The following is a 21,337-nucleotide window of genomic DNA, read 5'->3' on the forward strand; positions in this document are numbered from 1 at the left end:
TCCCTGCAAGTCCCCTTCAGTGGGGTGGCTGATATTTCCCATGGAGTTGTATGTTAAGCATTGTGAAAAGTCAGATACTGAGGAGGGTAATGCCTCTGGGTATGACATCCCAAACTATGGCTCTTACAATCTTTCTGCCCCCTCTTCCACAAGATTCCCTGAGCCATGGTGGCTATATTTTAAGTCTACTTCAGTGATGAGCTCTTACAGGCCAGAGCCAAAAAAAATTTTTTAAGGTTAGATTTCATACAATCCTCTACATGGCCCTTCTTTGCAGGCATTCCCTCTATACCCCTGTTGAGGTTTAACTTTTTTTAGTATACCTTCAAGGAATAAAGGTTTCTATAGTAAGAGTTAATTTTGCATTTACTTTTGTTTTTATATTCCCCCAACCTCCACTTTTCTCCCCCTAATCACTTCCATCCAGATTGTGTGGACATCAAGTTGCCTATCAGGTATGCCAGGAACTCAAGCTGATCCACGTTAGAAACCACAGATGAGTGATTGTGTGTTTTTGCTGACTATAATCTGTTCCAAGTACACCCTTTTTCCTATAAATTTCATTGTCTTTTTTTCATACCACTGAGTAGAATTCTATTATTTAATGTACCACACCTTCATTATCCATTCATCCAATGATGAGCACTTGGGTTAATTTCAATTCTTGGCTATTATGAATTGAGCAGCTATAAACATGGTTGAGCAAATATCTCTGTAAGTGAAGTGTGGAGCATTTAGGGTAAACACCCAGTAAGGAAATAACTAGGTCTGTTGGAAGTTCTATATTCATCTTTTTCAGGAATCTCCATATTTATTTCCATAATGGTTTACAAGTTTACATTCCCATCAACAGTGAATGAGGGTTCCTATTTCCCCACATCCTTCTCTGAGTCTATTGAAATCATCATGTGGTTCTTGTGATTAAGTTTATTTATGTGACATAATATATTGACTAATTTCCATATGTTGAGCCTTCCTTACACCCCTAGGATGAAGCCTACTTGATCAAGGTAGAGAATGCTATTGATTATCGTTGAAGTCAGTTTGCAAGGATTTTTCCAGGCCTTTCTGGCTTGTAGAGTTTCCACTGAGAAATCTGAGGAAATTCTGATGTGCTTGCTGTTATATGTGATGAGTTGTTTCTCTCTTGTTGTGTTTAGTACTCTCTCTTTTTTTCATTGTTGTTTAGGGTTTTGACAAGGATATGTCTTGGAGAGTTTCTTCTTTGGTCCAGTCTGTTAGCTTCTTGTATCTGAATGGGATTCTCTTTTAAGAGGGTGGGAAAGTTTTCTTCAATAATTTTGTTGAATAAGTTCTCCATGCCTTTTGTTTGAATTTCTTCCCCTTTTTGTTTTTCCCATGATCCTAAATGTTAGAACATTTTAGTGTATCCCACAGTTCTTTCATGTTCTGTTCCCAAGATTTTTTTAATTTATAAAATTTTTGGACTCCCAAACTGTTTCTTCTGTCTTGTCTTCCACCTCTGATGTTCTGTTTTCTGTTTTCCACATGATTAACTCTGTTCTTGAGTGTTTCTAGAGAGGTTTTCACTAGTTGAATTTGGTTTCTATCTTCTGTTGCCTTTTTCTGTATAGCATCCATCCCTTGGTGAAGTTCTAATTTCAGGTCATGTTTTGACTTATTTTTAATGCTTCTTGGAATTAATTCCTGCATTTACTTTTGTGTTCAATAAGCTAAACCAGCTGGTTATTGATATCCATTATTTATTGATTGATTTATTTGGCTCATCTTCAGTTCATTTAACTCTCTTTTGAGGTCTCTCTGGTTTTCCTCTATTAGGGTAAGCCTAGTGAAGACAGTAGTGTGAATTTCATTTGTGCAATTGTTGGTTTTTTTGGTAATTTGCTAAAAGTTCTGCAATTGCTTGGTCAGAGTCACTGTATTTTCATTTTGGGATTCTATTCCTGTTGTCTCCTTTATGTTTTCATTGGGGTCTTCCATTGTGGGACTATGCAGCCTTGTTGGAGATCTCTCAGTTTGTTGCTTCATGTTGTTTCTTTTACATTGTGTTCTACCCATCTCAGTGGAGGAGTCTTACTTAAGTAAGTAGGAAGCAAGAGTTTTCCCTTGTAGTGTCTTCAGTGAGTGTTCTGTTTTATGTTTGAATAAAATAGGCTTGTGATGGCTTTGTATTTTTGGATACACAGGCTGTGGAGGGTGTAAGTGCACCAGCATCTCTGGGCTGGTTCTCACTACCAGAGATGGGATTGGAGGTCTGAGATCTCTTTGACCTGGTCTGAGCTGTGTCTTGCCTGTCACTCAGGGGCTGTAGCACTTGCCCTTGCTCTCCAGTGGGTAATGGAGGATTCACTGGTTCCCCTTGGCAGGTGATTGCCTGGTATTCATGTGTTCCCTTTCTAGGGCTGAGGCAATGTCCCATGTAGTCATTAGGAGTGGGGTGGGGCATTGGAGATATGGTGGGGGTCACTGGGTTCCATAGCCCAGGCTGGATCAGGTAATTAGCTGGTATGGGGGAGACAGGGTCACTGACCAGGCATGCATACCAGGGCTCCTGTAGGCACCATAAAGTGTGGAAGGTCTGCAAGCAGAAGGAGTAAGACAGCCTGCAGGCCAGCCCATAAAGGAGGTGAGACAAGGAAGCATGTGAGGACAGGGGGAGCTTGCAAGAGCATGGGAGACAGGAGCATGTGTGGGCTGTGGGCTCAGGGGGCATAGCCTTCAGGAGCATGGTGGAAACCAAGAACATGAGTGGGCCATGGGCTTGATAAGTGGAGCCTGAAGGAGCATATTGGGAGACAGGGGAGTACAAATGGTCCATGAGCTCATCTTGAAGAGCCTGAGGAAGCATAAGTGGACCATAAACTCAGCTGGCAGAATCTGTGGAAGCATGGCAGGAGATAGGGGAGTTCTGAAGGAAGCATCTGTTGACAGAAGAGAGGGAGGCACATGGACCACAGGTGTAATGGGCGGAGTTTGCAGGTAGGGCAGTGGTGAACCTGGTCAGGGAGTCAGGGGGCAGCAGCTGGGGTGGGTGATTGAGGGGACCTAAGGGTCTAGTGGACTATCTGAGAACATGGGAATCAGCAGATTTCCAAGTGTGCACCACTGTGCCCACCCACTGGAGGTCTGCTAAGACCCACTCAAACTATCGCCCCACAAGTCTTGCCTCATATAACTCTGGGAACTGAAGCATGGTTTGGAGGCCACCATCTTGACCAGAAGTCCTACAGCCATATTAGGGGATGAAATAAATTGTGACCTTGAAGAGTAGGTTCCTTCCTGTCAGTCAAGGGTCAACTCCTTTCAAAAGAGTTTGCATTTCTACTATTCAGTCTTTCCTCAGGCATTCTTTCCATTGTTTCAATGTAAAGTTCTTCCTTAAAATTGCTAATGTATTTGACAACAGCAGCTTCAGTAACCTAAAACCAGTTTCTATGCCTGTAAATTTTAAACTTATTTGAATTTCTTCATTTTAAATCTTGTATCTCTCAGTCCCGTATCTTTAGTCAAGCACATCAGTGTATTACAAATTTAACCCTGATCAAACTCTCTGGGAATGAGCAGCAGAAAACAGCCAGCCCTTATGCTAGTAGCCCAGTTCCATCAACGTTCTCTAGACAATTCATAAACAAACACAATCTCTGCACTTAGCATTTTCAAGTTCTTACCAGAATTACATAAAACTTGGCTTACCACTCTGGAAGGTATCTTCAGTTGCAAGTACCAAGACCATGCCCATTCATCCAAAATAAAAATCCTAAAATTCTCAAAAAAAAAAAAAAAATCTACATGGTCAGATTCATCACACAGCAACACCCCACTCTCAATACAAATTCTGTCTTAGTCAGCTTCATGTTGCTGCAATGAACTTCCAAACAAGGCACACTTTATGGGAGGAACAGGATTTATTGATACTTGCAGATCCAGGGGAATTTCTATAATGGCAGAAAAAGCTGGCCCCCTTTCACAGGTCCACATGGGGAGAAATGCTACCACCAGCACTATAAACAAGCACACTCTAGGGAACCCCCCAGAATGCTCAAGCACTCTGCATACCTTCAGGCTGGAATTTCAGATCTGCCCCCAAACACACTTTAGGGCCGGACACTAGGAGCTTCCCACAGTGACACCTCTTCTAACCAGGTGGCTGGAAAAATACAAATTTTAATAAACTTCTGAATCTATTAAGGGACATCCATTCAAACTGCCATATCATTTTATTAAAAAGGGGGGGGCTGGAGGGATGACTTAGCAGTCAAGGGTTAGCCACATGCACAAGGGGGCACATGCATCTGGAGTTTGTTTGCAGTGTCTGGAGGCCCTGGCACACCCATTTATTCTCTCTCTCTCTCTCTCTCTCTCTTTGTCAAACTAATGAATTAATTGAAATGTTTTTTAACTTTGGTGATATGTGCTGGTTTGAATATGAAATGCACCTCATAGCTTCATGTGATGCTTTGTGATGAAGCCTCATATTCAGTTTCCAGCTAGTGGAGCCTTTGGGAGGTGAGGCCTTGCTGGAGGAGGTGTGTGACTGGAGGCTGACCTTAAGGTTCATTAGCCCAGCCCTACTAAGTGTTCACTAGCTAGCTCATTCTTGCTGTTACCTCCTAGCTTGTGTGGAAAGGTGTGATATCCAGCCTCTGCTCTGCCTTGCCGTATGAAACTTCCCCTCTACACTATGAGCCAAAGTAAATCCTTGATATGCTGCTTCTGGTTGGGTTTTTTGTCTCAGCATGAAGGCAGTAACTGCAACAAGTATATATTTGAAAATCACACCACTGGTCCTTTCTTTAGCTGAGAGATGGCTAGAGAACCCTTGGCTCCCAAGACTTCTTTGCTGTACTCTGCTTATGACTTCGTCTGGGATGGAGCAAACAAGATCTTCTAGAATATATCATTACCTTAATGAAGTAGTGGCGTTGGGTGCACTGTGAATCTTAATGTCGATCTGGATTTTATTTTCTGTACTTTGCTAATGAGTGCATTCAGGAAGCTGCTTCACAGACTACGCTGAAGAACAGATGCAATACCGCAAAGTATCCACTAGGTGGAGGCAGAGCACCAGTCATCATACTGCAAATTCGCGTTTGTAACTTGTAGTTATTTCTGTAGTAACATCTTTATAATTTTAAACTGGTTGTGGTGGCTCATGCTTTTAATCCCAGCACTTGGAAGACTGAGTTTGGAGATTGCCATGATTCCAAGGCTAGCCTGGGCTACAGAATGAGTTCCAGGAGGTCAGGCTGGGCTGGAATAAGACCCTGTCTCTATAAAACAGGGTGGGACCAGGGAGGACAGGAGGAAATGGGGTGTTAAAGTTTTAATGTTTTATCATAAATAAAGTGAACTCATAATTAAAATTTATAAGTTGAATATTTTGCATAATTTAGATGGAATATAAGGGTTTTTTTTAGACTACAGTATATATTTTAGACATTTCAGCAATAATTTGATATAACAAGTTCCATTTGAAAGTGGGAGAAATTTCCTAAATTGAAGACTGAAGACTTTGAGACATAAAGAAATATTAAACATGGAAAAAATACATGAACAGTTTTAAACATAATTCTTTTGGTAAAATGGATTGTGTGGGATTTTTCTCCAAGTGCCACTTTAGAAAACAACTGATTTTACTGTTGTTGTTGTTGTTTGTTTGTTTGTTTTGAGGCTGGGTCTCTCTGTTGGCCTCAAATTTGCCTTATCTTGCCTCCCCAGTGCTGGCATTACAAGCCTACATCAGCAAGCCCAAACAAAACTGAATTTCCTCACCATATCAACCTAGCATATATTTGATTTGTAATTAATTTTTTTAAATGTGTTTGTGAGGAGCGAGTATGTGGGCACCAGAGCCTCTTGCCATTACAAACAAACTAGAGTCATGCGCCACTGTGTGCATCTGGCTTTAAGAAGGTACTGGAGAATTGAACCCAGGCCTGTGGGGTTTTTAAGCAAGCACCTTTAACCTCTGAGCTGTCTACCCAGCCTTTTATTTGCTCCTAAAATGTTAGTGGTCGTGGAGCACACACACAGCTCATGGCTGGCTACAAAGCATACCTCGCAGCGGCACAGAAGAGAGGAATGAGCCAGAGAGGAGGATGGCAACTAAGGAGGTCAGGGCCCAGTGTGTGCCCCAGGTCATGTTGCTGTGGCCCTGGGACAGGAGTTTACAGAGGAAGAAATAACAGCTACCATGTGAGGAACAATTATGTTGGAAAAACTGAGGTGAGGGCTGGAGAGATGGCTTAGTGGTTAAAGCACTTGCCCGCAAAGACAAAGTGAGAGACCAGAAAGAAATAACACGTAACTAATTAAACAATGACACTGCCATTGTAGGACAAACCATTGTGAACAAAGGAGGATCCCGGGCTCGGCTCAGATAAGGAACTAACTGATTAAAGTGCCGACCTTTGCTTCTGTAACTCATGCTCGCTTGCTCAACAGGACATTCCAGAAATACTTAGCTCTGGGGGCCTCCGGCCCCTTGCAAAAGATAGGATCTGCAAGCAGTCTGCTGACCAGAGATGAGCAACTAGAAATGTTCCCGCGCGCGCCTTCTTGGAACCAATCATTTTAAAAGATGCTATGTGATGTAACCCCTTTTCCCCCTTCCCACTCTTTTCCTTTATAAACCCCTACTTTTAGAAGGTCGGGGCTCTCTCCCACTCCCGCTGCGTCGGTCTGTGTGGATTGAGTCCCTGCTTAAGCTTGACATTAAAAGAAACCTGTTGCTTTTACATTCGAGTGTCTCGGCTTCTGTGGCGGTCCTCTAGGTGATTCCTGGGTGACCGGGGGTCTTGGCTCCTGGTCAGGGGTCGTGGCACAACATCTTGGGGGCTCGCCCGGGATCCCTAGAGACCCCCAACGAACCCAAGACCCCGAAGGTTTCTTCTCTGACCGGCCGGGTGAGTAACTGAGCGCTCCTTTTCCTTTTCTTTTTTTTCCCTTTTACTTTCAGTTTGCTGGCAAGCCACATTCATGGCATTTGTAGTCCTGTAATTTTGGACAGGTCTTATGTCCCTGATGGACGCACCGTAAGGGCAGACCTGGAGGAGGCTTGAGACGTCTTGCCCCCTCATTTGAGTAGGGACCCTGTCCTGGAGGACAGAGCCAACCTACTGAGGAGACCAGCTCCCATTTGTACCGTGTTTGGTATTGTTGAGCCGTCCCTTAAGGACACAGACTCATTTGGCCATCACGGATTTGGGGAGACCAGCTCCCATTTGTATCGTGTTTGGTATTGTTGAGCTGTCTCTTAAGGACACAGACTCATTTGGCCATCACGGATTTGAATTTAGCTCTGAAGTGCGCATAACTCTCTATTGGGCCCTCTGTGTTTGTGTTGTACTTGTATGTCTGTGTGTTACGTTCACCCTGATCCTACGGACGCTTTTCCCTGGACGTTTATAACATGGGACAGACACCTTCTTCTCCTCTAGGACTCTGTCTGGCACACTGGAAGGATGTCAAAAGTGTCGCCCGAGAAAACGGAATAGCTGTTAAGAAAGGCAAATGGATCATACTCTGTACCTCTGAGTGGCCCACCTTTAATGTAGGATGGCCACCAGAGGGAACTTTTCACCTGAATACCATATTAGAAGTTAAAAAAATTGTTTTTCGTCCTAGGAGTGGACACCCTGACCAAATTCCTTATATTGCAACCTGGAGAAATTTGATAGAAGAACCTCTTCCTTGGATAAAGCCCTTCCTTCCTCCCCTACCCCTTTCTTCACAGGTGCTGGCCGCCTCCCCTAAAAGAGATACCAAACCCACTGCAAAGGTGACGGCCCCCATCCTCACAGGAGGAAACGAGGAAATCGACATCTTCCCTCCCCCCTATGTACCTCCTCCCAACCCTAATCCTCCCCAACCTCCATTAGAGGCTCCAGCCCCAGCCAGCCTGCCTCCAAATCCACAGGGACCAGCTCAGGCTACACGGAGCCGGAGGGCAGCTACCCCACAAGTCCCTGACCAGACAGTGGCTCTACCGCTCCGCCCTGCTGGACCCATTGATGCGGATGGGAATCAGCCCTTTCACTATTGGCCTTTTGCCACCAGTGACCTGTACAACTGGTGTTCTCAGAATGCTCCCTTCTCTGAGAATCCTAGGGGACTGACTAATCTGTTAGAAACTGTGCTCTTCACCCACCAGCCCACCTGGGATGATTGTCAGCAGCTCCTACAGGTTTTGTTCACCACTGAGGAGCGAGGCAGGATCATTGAAAGTGCCCGCAAACTCGTTCCAGGGCCTACAGGAGATCCTACCACCGACCCTGCCATAATAAATGGCAGTTTCCCGACTACCCGCCCCACCTGGGACTACAATACGGCACAAGGTAGGGAGAGACTCCTGATCTATCGCCGGACTCTGTTAGCGGGTCTCAGGGCAGCAGCAAGAAAGCCTGCCAATATGTCCAAGGTATATGATGTCAGACAGGGACCAGATGAGAGTCCAGCCGCTTACCTAGAAAGACTCCAAGAAGCCTTCCGCAGATACACTCCATATGAGCCTGAGTCAGGGGAAGCGGCTACCACTGTCATGTTTGCTTTTATTAATCAGGCTGCCCTGATATTAAGAAAAAGTTACAGTCATTAGAAAGGTTAGGAGAGAAAAATATTAGGGACTTAGTAGCAGTGGCAAAAAAGGTCTTTGATAAAAGAGAAAGCATAGAGGAAAAAGAAATTAAACGAGAAAGGAGACAGGAAAGAAATTTAACTAAGATCTTAGAACTACAACAGACCAAGCATCGTCAAGATCTTAAGGAAATTCTGGCTGCCACTGGAAATCTCACCACCCAGGACACCACTTGCATGAGGAGACCCCATTGGAAGGGAGACAATAAAGGAACAAAATCTAAGGTAAGAAAGAATCAATGTGCATACTGTAAGGAGGAAGGACATTGGGTCCGAGATTGTCCCAAAAATAAACAACGGACTAATATCCTGGCAGCCAGTAAAAAAGACAGTGACTGAGGGGGACAGGGCTCAGTTCCCCTCCCTGAGCCCAGGCTAACCCTTGATGTGGAGGGGAAGAAAATAACTTTTATGGTGGATACTGGGGCAGAAAATTCGGTACTATTACAAGCAGAGGGGCCCATGACAAAGAAAACTACCTGGGTCCAGGGAGCCACAGGCACCAAACCTTACCAATGGACAACTAGGAGGACTGTTAATTTAGGCACCAACCAGGTGACCCACTCCTTCCTGGTCATACCTGAATGTCCATATCCATTGTTGGGACGTGACTTGTTATCTAAAATGAAAGCCCAGATATCCTTTTCAGAACAGGGGGCACAAGTTTCTGCCATGGGTGGATCTTCACCCAAATTAAAGGCTACAATAGCCCAAATTCTTATAACTACCAATCTAACAGAAGAATACAGGCTTTTCCAAAAACATGCAAAGGAGGGGGAACTTTTAGATTCTTCCTGGTTGATGGCATATCCGCAAGCTTGGGCAGAAACTGGTGGGATGGGATATGCACAACACAGGCCCCCCATACTGGTGGAACTAAAACCCGGAGCCACACCAGTTAGGGTACAACAATACCCAATGCCAATGGAGGCCAAACAGGGGATCACCCCCCACATCAGACGGCTCCTCCAGTTGGGGGTCCTAAAGCCAGTCCAGTCAGCTTGGAACACTCCCCTCCTACCAGTGAAAAAGCCTAACTCAAACGACTACCGCCCAGTCCAGGATCTGAGGGAAGTAAATAAAAGAACAATGGATATCCACCCAACAGTTCCTAATCCTTATACTTTGTTGGGAAGCCTAACACCTCAGCTCATTTGGTATACTGTCCTGGACTTAAAAGATGCGTTCTTTAGCCTACCCTTAGCCCCACAGAGCCAACCATACTTTGCTTTTAAATGGCATGATCCGGACATTGGAATCAACGGCCAACTCACCTGGACTCGGCTGCCTCAAGGATTCAAAAACTCTCCTACAATCTTCGATGAGGCTTTACATGAAGATCTCTCAAACTTCCGGGTACGTAACCCAGGACTTACTCTGTTACAATATGTGGATGATCTTTTAATAGGAGCAGTCAGCCAAGAGATATGCCTGGCGGGAACCAGAGACCTCCTACAGACGTTGGGCAATCTGGGATACCGGGCCTCTGCTAAAAAGGCCCAGATCTGCAAGCAGCGGGTGACATACCTAGGATACATCCTCCGGGATGGGCAACGCTGGCTGTCAGATGCCCGGAAAGAGACTGTTCTCCGGATCCCAACACCAACCTCACCCAGGCAAGTTAGAGAATTCCTTGGCACAGCAGGCTTCTGCCGTCTGTAGATCCCTGGATTCGCGGAACTGGCAAAACCTCTATATGAAGCCACCAAGGAAAACCAGCCTTTCCAATGGACAGATTATCACCAACAAGCTTTTGATGACTTAAAGGTACGCCTTCTAGAAGCCCCGGCCCTAAGCCTCCCGGATGTGACTAAGCCATTTATGCTCTTCATAGATGAACATAATGGGATAGCAAAGGGAGTCCTCGCCCAAAGCTTAGGACCCTGGCGGCGCCCTGTTGCCTACTTGTCAAAGAAACTGGACACTGTAGCAGCAGGGTGGCCCCCATGTCTGAGGATTATAGCTGCCACAGCCCTTCTAGTCAAGGATGCAGACAAGCTGACTTTGGGGCAAAACCTTACGGTTGCCACCCCTCACGCCATTGAGGGAGTGCTAAAGCAACCGCCGGACCGCTGGCTCAGCAACGCCCGCATGGTCCACTATCAGACTCTGCTCCTGAATCCAGCCAGAATAACTTTCCAGACGCCCATTACTCTGAACCCTGCCACTCTGTTGCCTGATCCGGACTTGGAGATGCCTCTCCATGACTGTGTGGAGATACTGGCTCACGTGTACAGCGTAAGGCCAGATCTCAAGGACACCCCCCTCAAAGACGCTGAAGTAACCTGGTTTACAGATGGCAGCAGCTTCATCCAGGATGGACACAGGTACGCGGGGGCCGCAGTCACATCGGGGACAGATGTCATTTGGGCAGAGTCTCTTCCAGCAGGCACATCAGCCCAAAAGGCAGAACTTATAGCCCTCACCAAAGCCTTACAACTAGGGGCTAATAAAAAACTAAACATATATACGGACAGCCGTTACGCATTTGCTACGGCACATGTCCATGGAGCAATATACAGAGAGAGGGGGCTCTTGACAGCTGAAGGAAAAACCATTAAAAACAAGCAAGAGATCCTAGATCTGCTCCAAGCCCTCTGGGGCCCTACACAGGTGGCTATCATTCACTGTTCAGGACACCAAAAAGGGGACGGACTAATTCCCCAAGGAAACAACTTAGCTGACCAGACAGCCAAACGTGTGGCCCTGGCAACTAGGATAGCCCCTGTCCTGGTAGACCCCGGAGGCAGAAAACTTCCAGACATTCCAAAATACACCTCAGAAGACTTAACATGGATTAAACAATTAAAAGGAGCCCAACAGTCTGATGACTGGTGGAAAACAGAGGAAGGCCGCCTGATTCTACCTCAAAGATTGGGACAGAGAATTCTAAAAAAGATCCACCATTCTTCCCATCTAGGAATCAAGCAGATGCAGGAGTTACTGCGTAACTCCCACCTCAAAATAAAAAATGCCAGTCAGATCATTGAGCAAATTGTATCTAATTGCCAGCCTTGCTGTATGACTAATGCTACAGCTCTTCCCTCCAATCCAGGAACCAGACTGAGAGGAACCAGACCCGGAGCCTATTGGGAATTAGACTTTACTGAAATTAGGACTGGAAAAACAGCATATAAGTATCTCCTAGTGTTTATAGATACATTTTCAGGCTGGGTAGAAGCCTTCCCTACAAAAACAGAGACTGCGCAGGTGGTTGCTAAGAAGATACTAGAAGAGATATTGCCCAGGTATGGCTTCCCAATCTCTCTAGGTTCAGACAACGGACCAGCTTTCATATCTCAGGTAAGTCAGGGAATAGCCACTGCACTGGGGGCCAATTGGAAGTTGCACTGTGCTTATCGCCCTCAGAGTTCAGGACAGGTAGAAAGAATGAATAGAACTCTAAAAGAGACCTTGACTAAATTAGCTTTAGAGACCGGCGCTGACTGGGTGTCTCTCCTTCCCTTTGCTTTGTTCCGAGTTCGGAACTCCCCATATCATATGTGTCTGACCCCTTTTGAGATAATGTTTGGAGTGCCGCCTCCTATTATCCCAAGCCTCCAAATTGACCTTCTAGAACAAATGGATGACCAGGACCTAATTCGCTCTTTAAAGTGTTTACAGCTCACTCACAAAGAGATCTGGCCACATTTAAGGGCTGTATATGAGACTGTTGCTCCCCCAAAACCCCACAGGTTCCAACCAGGAGACAAAGTACTCGTCAGAAGATACCAACGGAGGTCCTTAGAACCCAGATAGAAAGGCCCCTACATCGTGCTGATGACCACTCCCACAGCCATAAAGGTAGATGGCATCACTTCATGGATCCATTGGACCCACGTAAAGCCGCTTCCCTGGCAAGCTGGAGACACATGGACGAGCCATCCCGACCCAGAGGACCCACTGAAGCTCCGCCTCCACCGGAAAGACCCAAATTAAAACAAGTACTGATACTGTTACTTACTGTTTGCTTAATTAATAGCCAGGTTTGCTGGGCTGCTAGAAACCCTCATCTCCCACATAACATTTTCTGGCAGATCATCACCCCTAGTTCCAAACAGGTGGTAATGCAAACTTGGGAAACACATCCCCCTGGAACTTGGTGGCCCAATCTGACTCTAGACTTATGTGCCCTTTTTAAACAGGACCCCCATCACCAAGGCAGGATAGGAATCCCAGGATGTGGAACTCATACTGCCATGCAAACCTTACAGGGCACCTGCTTTTATGTATGTCCAGTCCCCACAGATAGGAGGAAAATCTCAAAATGTGGGGGAGAAGCAGATTTTTATTGTAAAGCATGGGGATGTGAACAGACTGGGACTTGTTCTTGGGTAAAGCCATCCCCCTCGAGCCTCATTAAGATCCGAAGGAGCAAGGCCACTCAATGTACCCCGAGGCAACCTACATGTAATCCCATTGTCGTTTCCTTTACTGAAGCAGGAAAAAAGGAGACAAAATGGGATGCAGGGATTACTTGGGGATTGTGACTCTACCAGTCAGGATATAACAATGGAGTCCTGTTCACCATTCTCTTAAAAATTACACCCCTACAGCCACCCCAGGCTATAGGGCCCAATAAGGCTTTAACTCAAGCCACACCAGTCAAACCCCTTGCCCCACATAATAACACCAGGACCCTACCTCCTTCAAAGCCCCATCCCCCCCCATCACAAGCCTATAAAATGACAACACAAAAACCTTTAGGGAGGCCTGCAGAAGACACAGAAAGAAACCCTAGCAGGGATTTAATGCAAGAAGAAGAACACAACCCTCTTCTCTCACTCTTAGACTCTACCTATCGTTTCCTTAACTCCTCTAGACCTGATCTCACCGAATCCTGTTGGTTATGCTATAATGCGAGGCCCCCATTTTATGAAGGGGTCGCAGTCTCTGATTCATATAATGTATCATCAGATATAAACAAATGCAGATGGCAACAGCCAAGAAATATAAAACTTACCCTCCAACAGGTATCCGGACAAGGACTATGTGTCACTGGTGCCCAATCTAACTCAATTCCCTCTCCTTTATGTGATCAGACAATTTTTCTCAATGCCTCTTCCTCCTATCTTATTCCCTCTGAAGACTCTTGGTGGGTTTGCAATACAGGGCTCGCACCCTGCATTAATGCAGCTGTGCTAACCACTGCTGAGGATTCCTGTGTTCAGGTACGATTAATCCCCAAAATAACCTACTACTCAGCTGAAGAGATGAAGCGCTATCTGGGTGTAGACTTAATCAGAACAAAGAGAGAGCCGATTACCGCCCTAACTGTTAGTTTACTACTAGGTTTGGGACTTGCAGGAGCAGGAACGGGAATAGCTTCCATAGTGACTCAGAACCAACAGTACACTGACCTCAGAATAGCAATAGACTCAGACATCCAAGAATTAGAAAAGTCAATCTCCCATTTACAAGAGTCACTTACTTCCCTAGCGGAGGTAGTTCTTCAAAATAGAAGGGGTTTAGATTTACTCCTTCTACAACAAGGGGCACTATGTCAAGCTTTAGGAGAAGAATGTTGCTTCTATGTTGATCATTCTGGAGTAATTAAAAAATCAATGACTAAAATAAGGGAGGGATTAGAGAAGCGACAACGTGAACGCATACTTCAAGAAGGATGGTTTAAATCATGGTTCAATCGCTCCCCCTGGTTCACTACCTTGATATCCACCCTCCTAGGACCCCTACTCATCCTACTTCTATTGCTTACTTTTGGCCCCTATATTTTAAATAAGCTGGTACAGTTTATGAAACAACGGCTAGGCACCATCCAATTGATGGTACAAAGAAATTACTCCTACCAACCAGTGACAACCAACATAGATACAGGAAATATTTAAACACTCAAATAGGGACCCTAGATAGGCTCCCCAAGACACATAGAGAGGGGGAAATGAGAGACCAGAAAGAAATAACACGTAACTAATTAAACAATGACACTGCCATTGTAGGACAAACCATTGTGAACAAAGGAGGATCCCGGGCTCGGCTCAGATAAGGAACTAACTGATTAAAGTGCCGACCTTTGCTTCTGTAACTCATGCTCGCTTGCTCAACAGGACATTCCAGAAATACTTAGCTCTGGGGGCCTCCGGCCCCTTGCAAAAGATAGGATCTGCAAGCAGTCTGCTGACCAGAGATGAGCAACTAGAAATGTTCCCGCGCGCGCCTTCTTGGAACCAATCATTTTAAAAGATGCTATGTGATGTAACCCCTTTTCCCCCTTCCCACTCTTTTCCTTTATAAACCCCTACTTTTAGAAGGTCGGGGCTCTCTCCCACTCCCGCTGCGTCGGTCTGTGTGGATTGAGTCCCTGCTTAAGCTTGACATTAAAAGAAACCTGTTGCTTTTACATTCGAGTGTCTCGGCTTCTGTGGCGGTCCTCTAGGTGATTCCTGGGTGACCGGGGGTCTTGGCTCCTGGTCAGGGGTCGTGGCACAACATCTTGGGGGCTCGCCCGGGATCCCTAGAGACCCCCAACGAACCCAAGACCCCGAAGGTTTCTTCTCTGACCGGCCGGGTGAGTAACTGAGCGCTCCTTTTCCTTTTCTTTTTTTTCCCTTTTACTTTCAGTTTGCTGGCAAGCCACATTCATGGCATTTGTAGTCCTGTAATTTTGGACAGGTCTTATGTCCCTGATGGACGCACCGTAAGGGCAGACCTGGAGGAGGCTTGAGACGTCTTGCCCCCTCATTTGAGTAGGGACCCTGTCCTGGAGGACAGAGCCAACCTACTGAGGAGACCAGCTCCCATTTGTACCGTGTTTGGTATTGTTGAGCCGTCCCTTAAGGACACAGACTCATTTGGCCATCACGGATTTGGGGAGACCAGCTCCCATTTGTATCGTGTTTGGTATTGTTGAGCTGTCTCTTAAGGACACAGACTCATTTGGCCATCACGGATTTGAATTTAGCTCTGAAGTGCGCATAACTCTCTATTGGGCCCTCTGTGTTTGTGTTGTACTTGTATGTCTGTGTGTTACGTTCACCCTGATCCTACGGACGCTTTTCCCTGGACGTTTATAACATGGGACAGACACCTTCTTCTCCTCTAGGACTCTGTCTGGCACACTGGAAGGATGTCAAAAGTGTCGCCCGAGAAAACGGAATAGCTGTTAAGAAAGGCAAATGGATCATACTCTGTACCTCTGAGTGGCCCACCTTTAATGTAGGATGGCCACCAGAGGGAACTTTTCACCTGAATACCATATTAGAAGTTAAAAAAATTGTTTTTCGTCCTAGGAGTGGACACCCTGACCAAATTCCTTATATTGCAACCTGGAGAAATTTGATAGAAGAACCTCTTCCTTGGATAAAGCCCTTCCTTCCTCCCCTACCCCTTTCTTCACAGGTGCTGGCCGCCTCCCCTAAAAGAGATACCAAACCCACTGCAAAGGTGACGGCCCCCATCCTCACAGGAGGAAACGAGGAAATCGACATCTTCCCTCCCCCCTATGTACCTCCTCCCAACCCTAATCCTCCCCAACCTCCATTAGAGGCTCCAGCCCCAGCCAGCCTGCCTCCAAATCCACAGGGACCAGCTCAGGCTACACGGAGCCGGAGGGCAGCTACCCCACAAGTCCCTGACCAGACAGTGGCTCTACCGCTCCGCCCTGCTGGACCCATTGATGCGGATGGGAATCAGCCCTTTCACTATTGGCCTTTTGCCACCAGTGACCTGTACAACTGGTGTTCTCAGAATGCTCCCTTCTCTGAGAATCCTAGGGGACTGACTAATCTGTTAGAAACTGTGCTCTTCACCCACCAGCCCACCTGGGATGATTGTCAGCAGCTCCTACAGGTTTTGTTCACCACTGAGGAGCGAGGCAGGATCATTGAAAGTGCCCGCAAACTCGTTCCAGGGCCTACAGGAGATCCTACCACCGACCCTGCCATAATAAATGGCAGTTTCCCGACTACCCGCCCCACCTGGGACTACAATACGGCACAAGGTAGGGAGAGACTCCTGATCTATCGCCGGACTCTGTTAGCGGGTCTCAGGGCAGCAGCAAGAAAGCCTGCCAATATGTCCAAGGTATATGATGTCAGACAGGGACCAGATGAGAGTCCAGCCGCTTACCTAGAAAGACTCCAAGAAGCCTTCCGCAGATACACTCCATATGAGCCTGAGTCAGGGGAAGCGGCTACCACTGTCATGTTTGCTTTTATTAATCAGGCTGCCCTGATATTAAGAAAAAGTTACAGTCATTAGAAAGGTTAGGAGAGAAAAATATTAGGGACTTAGTAGCAGTGGCAAAAAAGGTCTTTGATAAAAGAGAAAGCATAGAGGAAAAAGAAATTAAACGAGAAAGGAGACAGGAAAGAAATTTAACTAAGATCTTAGAACTACAACAGACCAAGCATCGTCAAGATCTTAAGGAAATTCTGGCTGCCACTGGAAATCTCACCACCCAGGACACCACTTGCATGAGGAGACCCCATTGGAAGGGAGACAATAAAGGAACAAAATCTAAGGTAAGAAAGAATCAATGTGCATACTGTAAGGAGGAAGGACATTGGGTCCGAGATTGTCCCAAAAATAAACAACGGACTAATATCCTGGCAGCCAGTAAAAAAGACAGTGACTGAGGGGGACAGGGCTCAGTTCCCCTCCCTGAGCCCAGGCTAACCCTTGATGTGGAGGGGAAGAAAATAACTTTTATGGTGGATACTGGGGCAGAAAATTCGGTACTATTACAAGCAGAGGGGCCCATGACAAAGAAAACTACCTGGGTCCAGGGAGCCACAGGCACCAAACCTTACCAATGGACAACTAGGAGGACTGTTAATTTAGGCACCAACCAGGTGACCCACTCCTTCCTGGTCATACCTGAATGTCCATATCCATTGTTGGGACGTGACTTGTTATCTAAAATGAAAGCCCAGATATCCTTTTCAGAACAGGGGGCACAAGTTTCTGCCATGGGTGGATCTTCACCCAAATTAAAGGCTACAATAGCCCAAATTCTTATAACTACCAATCTAACAGAAGAATACAGGCTTTTCCAAAAACATGCAAAGGAGGGGGAACTTTTAGATTCTTCCTGGTTGATGGCATATCCGCAAGCTTGGGCAGAAACTGGTGGGATGGGATATGCACAACACAGGCCCCCCATACTGGTGGAACTAAAACCCGGAGCCACACCAGTTAGGGTACAACAATACCCAATGCCAATGGAGGCCAAACAGGGGATCACCCCCCACATCAGACGGCTCCTCCAGTTGGGGGTCCTAAAGCCAGTCCAGTCAGCTTGGAACACTCCCCTCCTACCAGTGAAAAAGCCTAACTCAAACGACTACCGCCCAGTCCAGGATCTGAGGGAAGTAAATAAAAGAACAATGGATATCCACCCAACAGTTCCTAATCCTTATACTTTGTTGGGAAGCCTAACACCTCAGCTCATTTGGTATACTGTCCTGGACTTAAAAGATGCGTTCTTTAGCCTACCCTTAGCCCCACAGAGCCAACCATACTTTGCTTTTAAATGGCATGATCCGGACATTGGAATCAACGGCCAACTCACCTGGACTCGGCTGCCTCAAGGATTCAAAAACTCTCCTACAATCTTCGATGAGGCTTTACATGAAGATCTCTCAAACTTCCGGGTACGTAACCCAGGACTTACTCTGTTACAATATGTGGATGATCTTTTAATAGGAGCAGTCAGCCAAGAGATATGCCTGGCGGGAACCAGAGACCTCCTACAGACGTTGGGCAATCTGGGATACCGGGCCTCTGCTAAAAAGGCCCAGATCTGCAAGCAGCGGGTGACATACCTAGGATACATCCTCCGGGATGGGCAACGCTGGCTGTCAGATGCCCGGAAAGAGACTGTTCTCCGGATCCCAACACCAACCTCACCCAGGCAAGTTAGAGAATTCCTTGGCACAGCAGGCTTCTGCCGTCTGTAGATCCCTGGATTCGCGGAACTGGCAAAACCTCTATATGAAGCCACCAAGGAAAACCAGCCTTTCCAATGGACAGATTATCACCAACAAGCTTTTGATGACTTAAAGGTACGCCTTCTAGAAGCCCCGGCCCTAAGCCTCCCGGATGTGACTAAGCCATTTATGCTCTTCATAGATGAACATAATGGGATAGCAAAGGGAGTCCTCGCCCAAAGCTTAGGACCCTGGCGGCGCCCTGTTGCCTACTTGTCAAAGAAACTGGACACTGTAGCAGCAGGGTGGCCCCCATGTCTGAGGATTATAGCTGCCACAGCCCTTCTAGTCAAGGATGCAGACAAGCTGACTTTGGGGCAAAACCTTACGGTTGCCACCCCTCACGCCATTGAGGGAGTGCTAAAGCAACCGCCGGACCGCTGGCTCAGCAACGCCCGCATGGTCTACTATCAGACTCTGCTCCTGAATCCAGCCAGAATAACTTTCCAGACGCGCATTACTCTGAACCCTGCCACTCTGTTGCCTGATCCGGACTTGGAGATGCCTCTCCATGACTGTGTGGAGACACTGGCTCACATGTACAGCGTAAGGCCAGATCTCAAGGACACCCCCCTCAAAGACGCTGAAGTAACCTGGTTTACAGATGGCAGCAGCTTCATCCAGGATGGACACAGGTACGCGGGGGCCGCAGTCACATCGGGGACAGATGTCATTTGGGCAGAGTCTCTTCCAGCAGGCACATCAGCCCAAAAGGCAGAACTTATAGCCCTCACCAAAGCCTTACAACTAGGGGCTAATAAAAAACTAAACATATATACGGACAGCCGTTACGCATTTGCTACGGCACATGTCCATGGAGCAATATACAGAGAGAGGGGGCTCTTGACAGCTGAAGGAAAAACCATTAAAAACAAGCAAGAGATCCTAGATCTGCTCCAAGCCCTCTGGGGCCCTACACAGGTGGCTATCATTCACTGTTCAGGACACCAAAAAGGGGACGGACTAATTCCCCAAGGAAACAACTTAGCTGACCAGACAGCCAAACGTGTGGCCCTGGCAACTAGGATAGCCCCTGTCCTGGTAGACCCCGGAGGCAGAAAACTTCCAGACATTCCAAAATACACCTCAGAAGACTTAACATGGATTAAACAATTAAAAGGAGCCCAACAGTCTGATGACTGGTGGAAAACAGAGGAAGGCCGCCTGATTCTACCTCAAAGATTGGGACAGAGAATTCTAAAAAAGATCCACCATTCTTCCCATCTAGGAATCAAGCAGATGCAGGAGTTACTGCGTAACTCCCACCTCAAAATAAAAAATGCCAGTCAGATCATTGAGCAAATTGTATCTAATTGCCAGCCTTGCTGTATGACTAATGCTACAGCTCTTCCCTCCAATCCAGGAACCAGACTGAGAGGAACCAGACCCGGAGCCTATTGGGAATTAGACTTTACTGAAATTAGGACTGGAAAAACAGCATATAAGTATCTCCTAGTGTTTATAGATACATTTTCAGGCTGGGTAGAAGCCTTCCCTACAAAAACAGAGACTGCGCAGGTGGTTGCTAAGAAGATACTAGAAGAGATATTGCCCAGGTATGGCTTCCCAATCTCTCTAGGTTCAGACAACGGACCAGCTTTCATATCTCAGGTAAGTCAGGGAATAGCCACTGCACTGGGGGCCAATTGGAAGTTGCACTGTGCTTATCGCCCTCAGAGTTCAGGACAGGTAGAAAGAATGAATAGAACTCTAAAAGAGACCTTGACTAAATTAGCTTTAGAGACCGGCGCTGACTGGGTGTCTCTCCTTCCCTTTGCTTTGTTCCGAGTTCGGAACTCCCCATATCATATGTGTCTGACCCCTTTTGAGATAATGTTTGGAGTGCCGCCTCCTATTATCCCAAGCCTCCAAATTGACCTTCTAGAACAAATGGATGACCAGGACCTAATTCGCTCTTTAAAGTGTTTACAGCTCACTCACAAAGAGATCTGGCCACATTTAAGGGCTGTATATGAGACTGTTGCTCCCCCAAAACCCCACAGGTTCCAACCAGGAGACAAAGTACTCGTCAGAAGATACCAACGGAGGTCCTTAGAACCCAGATAGAAAGGCCCCTACATCGTGCTGATGACCACTCCCACAGCCATAAAGGTAGATGGCATCACTTCATGGATCCATTGGACCCACGTAAAGCCGCTTCCCTGGCAAGCTGGAGACACATGGACGAGCTATCCCGACCCAGAGGACCCACTGAAGCTCCGCCTCCACCGGAAAGACCCAAATTAAAACAAGTACTGATACTGTTACTTACTGTTTGCTTAATTAATAGCCAGGTTTGCTGGGCTGCTAGAAACCCTCATCTCCCACATAACATTTTCTGGCAGATCATCACCCCTAGTTCCAAACAGGTGGTAATGCAAACTTGGGAAACACATCCCCCTGGAACTTGGTGGCCCAATCTGACTCTAGACTTATGTGCCCTTTTTAAACAGGACCCCCATCACCAAGGCAGGATAGGAATCCCAGGATGTGGAACTCATACTGCCATGCAAACCTTACAGGGCACCTGCTTTTATGTATGTCCAGTCCCCACAGATAGGAGGAAAATCTCAAAATGTGGGGGAGAAGCAGATTTTTATTGTAAAGCATGGGGATGTGAACAGACTGGGACTTGTTCTTGGGTAAAGCCATCCCCCTCGAGCCTCATTAAGATCCGAAGGAGCAAGGCCACTCAATGTACCCCGAGGCAACCTACATGTAATCCCATTGTCGTTTCCTTTACTGAAGCAGGAAAAAAGGAGACAAAATGGGAT

The sequence above is a fragment of the Jaculus jaculus genome, chromosome 2 (genome assembly GCF_020740685.1).
Source record: "Jaculus jaculus isolate mJacJac1 chromosome 2, mJacJac1.mat.Y.cur, whole genome shotgun sequence".
In the NCBI taxonomy this organism is placed as follows: domain Eukaryota; kingdom Metazoa; phylum Chordata; class Mammalia; order Rodentia; family Dipodidae; genus Jaculus; species Jaculus jaculus.